This window comes from Nannospalax galili, unplaced genomic scaffold (genome assembly GCF_000622305.1).
Source record: "Nannospalax galili isolate Female #2095 unplaced genomic scaffold, S.galili_v1.0 scaffold1490, whole genome shotgun sequence".
Taxonomy (NCBI): Eukaryota; Metazoa; Chordata; class Mammalia; order Rodentia; family Spalacidae; genus Nannospalax; species Nannospalax galili.
Window position 1 is genome coordinate 17371 of NW_008327613.1, and position 4929 is coordinate 22299.

Here is a 4929-nt window from a genome sequence, read left to right on the forward strand (position 1 = left end):
AACTCATTTTATGCTGGACAGCCTCCATTGTCAACTTGACACACCTGGGAAGAGGGAATCTCAGTTTTGAAATTCCCTCTATCAGACTGGCCTGTGGGCATATCTGTGAGGCATTTTCTTGATTGTTGAGAGATGTAGAAGGGTCCAGCCCACTGTGGGTGATGCCACCCCTGGGCAGGTGGTCCTGGGTTATATAAAAAAGCAGACTGACCACAGGCCAGGGGAGCAAGCCAGTAAGCAGCGTCCCTCCATGATCTGCGCTTCAGTTCCTGCCTCCAGGTTCCTGCTCTGAGTTCCTGCCTTGGCTTCCCTTGATCATGGACTGTGAGCTATAAGCAAAATAAACCCTTTCCTCTCCAAGTTGCTTTTGGTCAGTACTTTATCACACCAATAGAGAAGCCAAATGGAACACATTTCATTTACGTTTAAATAGCATGTAAGATGATCAAATGTACCTTCAATATACTCTTGATAAGATTTTAACTTGTACAGTCATTTAGGAACTTGACAAAACACATTAAAACCCCTAGAATTATCCATGTTACTAATATTTGATACAGTAATGCCACTTCAAGTCACCTTAAGCCTATAATAAAATGAAAACTACAATTTTCCCTTGAAAGGGATTTAATACAGCCTGGGACCAAACAGTTAAGGCCTGGCAACCATCATATCCCCAAATTACCTATTTTCCTCTTTGACAAGAGGAACTATAATCTAGACATCTAGCAAACATCCTGAATACAAGACATTGTTATTAATGATAGTGTTCATGTTAGGCACAGGATCAGTGATCCCTAGACATGTTCATCCTATGAATCTATTTTGTGCCCGTTCATCTACAACCCTCCACTTTCTCTCTCCTCCCCAAATGCCTGTGGTAACCACCGCCTCATTATCTATCTCTGATTAGCATGATGTTCCTCAGTTCATTCAACTTGTTGCAAATGGTAGAATGTCCCTTCTAAGCCTGAACTGTGTTCTTTTGTGAGCAAGTGTCACATTTTCTTTATCTGTCCACTCATCCATTTGGATGGTCTCTGTATCTTCGCTATTGTGAAAAGGGTTGCAATAAGTGAGGGAGTACAGATTCTTTAAAAGGTGGCGATTTCATATTCTTGGGAATATACCCCAAAGACGGACTGTTGTGGAAAACACTCTCAAAGTTCCAAAAGAAATTTAAACTAAAACTACTGTACAGTTGAGACTGTTTCTTAAGCCACAGTGGCTTACAGATACTAAACCTTTATACCTGAGGTCTTGTGCATTCCTTTAATTTTAGAAAATATATCTCCCTTTTTTCCCAAATATTTCTATCATTTTTGCTTCTTTCTTTTCAGGATTATTGTATTTTTCATCCAGTGAAGAGAGATAGCTACAATGGTTCAGTCCCAGCTTTATTGAGATATGATTGATCTATAATAACTATGTATATTTAGGAAGGAGATGTGATATTTTGACATATCTATACATTGAGGAATGTTTGCCAAGATGAAATAATTAGCATACTGATCACCTCATCCTTTCTTGTGGTAAAAACACTTGAAATCTTTTCTCAGCAGATTCCAACAGTCAATACTTTACTATTCGCTGTAATGATCTAAAAGCTGATCCCCTGACTGCTGCTCTCTCCTGACCTGTAATCTCTGGTACCACCAGCTGCCTTCTCTATCACTGTGGGTTTGACTTTTTCTTAAATTCTACATTTGAGTGAGGTCTTGCAATATTTCGCTTCCTATGTCCAACTTATTTCAAGGTCCATTCATCATGTCACAAATGGCAGGATATTTTTTCATGTGTGAGAAACACCCTATTATACATGGCCCACAATTCTTTACCCATTCAGCAGTTGATGGGCACTTAAGCTGTTCCAGGATCTTGACCACTATAAACAGTGTCGCAATGACAATGTGACTGCAGATGTCTTTCAACATACTGATTTCATCACAAAACTACTAAGCTGAGTTCATCAGTAAACAAGGTGGCATTTCCCAGCTCTGAGCACGGATTCAGTGAAGTCTACATGGGGACTGTGCTTTTTATTCTGTGAGAGCTAGAATCAGTCAGACACAGGCCACAGGCAGAACACCACCTCCAGTGAACATAATTTCTAAGATATTGGAGCTCCCCAGGGAGCTCTTTTGCAACTTTAGCACAAAATTCAATCACCTAACATATTTATAAATTTAGGATATGGTATCATAAATTTTCTACTATGCTACAGATGTGTTTAGCCCAATCTCTTGGAGAAATGTAAAATGAACAAAGAGGGTTTTATCTGAATGAAGTAATAAACAACTGGCATATTAGGAAATGGAAACAGGTCAGGGGCCTTCCAGAAGCAAAATGAGAGTTACTGGTGAAGGCCCTCCTGCCTGCAAGCAGCACTGACCAGAAAGGGCATGGCATTCATGGACAAGAGCTACTGCCTTCAAACCTGAGTCCTCTCATACCAAGGGCCGATAATAAGACAGCTGTGCTCACCAGCACATAGAGGCACCTTGGTAATAGAAGCATGCCCCTATCAGATGGTGAGATGTTACACATCTTATATACGTGGCAAAGGGCCAAAGCCAGTTTAGAGTACCACCACTGTGTTGGATTAGAGGAGCTGTCCAGAACCATATCTGAAAACCTTGACCCATGAGCACTGTGACAAACACGGGAATGGGCAGACTAGGGAAGGATGAACTTTCTACCAGGAATCACTGAAAGTGAAATCCCCAGAAACCCAGAGTAGAGGAGGGAAGCCCACCCAGTCCTCCAGTCTGAGAATTCCTCCAGATAACGTTACCAACGTCTTCCTTGCTCAGTCCACAACATTGCCTTCCCCTTTACCAATCTCATGTCCTCCAAGACTGCTTTCATACCAGGATCTGAGGAGGGAGACTTGCTCCTCGGCCTGGATGTCTGTCACCACAGTGTCTCTTTCAGGGCAGGGAGTGGTGCTGACAGCCACAGAAGCCAGAATGGGACTTGACTTTGGGCACAGGCATCAGGGAGCAGGTGGGTACACGATGACGAAGTCGCTGTTTCTTAAGTTCCCATCCTGGCCCTGAGAAACGTTCTTCTCGGGCAGAGAGGGAGAGTTTCCTGTCAGTGTGTGGCCATCATATACACGCCCCAGAGCCTGTAGCCACCCCTCTGCAGAAGGGTCACTTACTGTGATCCTGGTCCCTAGATGGAAGCTGAAGGGGATGCAGGTGGAAGATGGCCCAGAAGAATGTTCTGCTTCCGTTCTGAGCACATGAGTGAAGGACATGTGGAAGTTAGAGAATGAATGAATGAGGTACAAACATCAAATAATAGAGAAATGAATGATTGAAACCACAAAGTAAACAACTACTTCACAGAATCTGCTCAACACTCTACACCTTCAGTCAGGATGCTAATAATGACAATGAATTCTCCATTGCTGTCAGTGACAGTGGCAACCATCACATCACGAATAGACAGTGCAGAAGACTAGAAGACTCTAAACACCACTCAGGGATCCAGAAAGTGTTGTGAGATGCTTTTAATTGTGCTGGTGCTACACAGACTTTGGACCACAGATGATCACATTCTAGAGGAAAGAAGACTTTGGCTGCATGTATCCAGGGTTTCCTTTCTCGCCAATGCCTAAACACAAGTGCTGTTAATGATGTTGAATTGGGTAATCCATGCTAAAGTCTCCACGATATAAGTGCAGCGCACCTGAAAAAAAAAATTATGAAGCATAAGTTAGACAAATGTAATGCACTGAAGCCATCTAGAATAATAGGGACTCAAGACTCACTAAAACCTAAATTTAAAAATTGAAGAAAAAGAAACGCTAAGATACATTAAACACATTCACCTGGAACAAGGCTCATAAAACTCAAGGATTCATGAGGACAAAGGACACAGGTTACAAAATCTCCCCGCCTGAGCCAGGGGCACCTGCCTAAGGCCATCACCCGCCACCCTGAGATGTCTTCTTCTCATAATTTCCATAGCACGTCTGATAGATGAAATTCTTCCCCTGCCCCAAGGGTCCTGAGAAGCCAGAATGCTACTTGAGAGATGGTCTGATCAGTCACCCCTCAACAGAATAGCAGCAAAAATTCATGCCAAATAAGGCTGTTTCAGGGCTATTGGTTAGAAGGTAAGACCACCCACAGACAAAGTCCCCCTGGAGAGCCCTGTCAAGGTCCCAGATCCCATGAGCACATGTTAGCTATAGCACAATGTTGTCACCAAGAATCATCCTTAAAGTCCAAAGAGGGAAAACCTTGGTGAGCAGATAAACTAAATAGTTCCCAATGCCCTAAGCCATGAACAAAGGAAGCCTGTAACCCATAGGGAAAGCATTACCTTCCTGAACCTCAAAGGTCTCAGAAAGCACAGGGCTTGGACCAGAAAGATGGCTTTATCACACATGAAGGCCACAGGTTGCCTGGGCCACCTGGGCTATGAGCAGATGGCTGCCCTAGTGCTGGGAGTCAGACTCTGTCTGCTTAAGATGGTCCCTTCGGCTTCCACCAAGGGAGTTCTGAGATGTGCTATACAAGGGATAAGACAGCTTCAGTCTGCCCGGATCACCCTACATCTTCCCTCCCAGGCCTTGCTTAATTATAATTTTTTATTCCCAAAAGATTGATGATAGTTGAGGTTTATTTAATATCAAACCCTTTTCTCTCCTGGGCCTTGCTGTAATGGGCAATTGTCAATGTCTTCATCATTTTTCTTACAAACTGTGCGGCCCATCTCCAAGTCTATTAAATATAGCTGACGAATCTGTCAAAAAGAAATTGTAAAACTGTTATAAAACACTTTGTTGGACTGATTAAAACAAAGAGAACCAAATATACAGTGAAAAGAGAGTGTGAAGTACAAACACAACAGTAAACAGCACAGAGCACACGCAATCTCATTTCTTTGTTGTTGTTTTACGGGGGGGGGGGTTGT

The 4929-nt window shown here is 42.8% G+C and overlaps 1 long non-coding RNA gene across 1 annotated transcript in view; it reads right to left on the reverse strand.

Annotated features, from left to right (window-relative positions):
• Positions 1–3502: 3502 nt before the first annotated feature.
• The window catches only part of LOC108491032, a 5437-nt gene continuing 4010 nt past the window's right edge, over positions 3503–4929 (reverse strand). Inside the window, exons 2-3 of the long non-coding RNA XR_001872535.1 lie at positions 4651–4758; positions 3503–3696 (exon numbers count right to left, since the gene is read on the reverse strand). This is a non-coding gene — a long non-coding RNA (uncharacterized LOC108491032). The remainder of the gene's footprint in view (positions 3697–4650; positions 4759–4929) is intronic.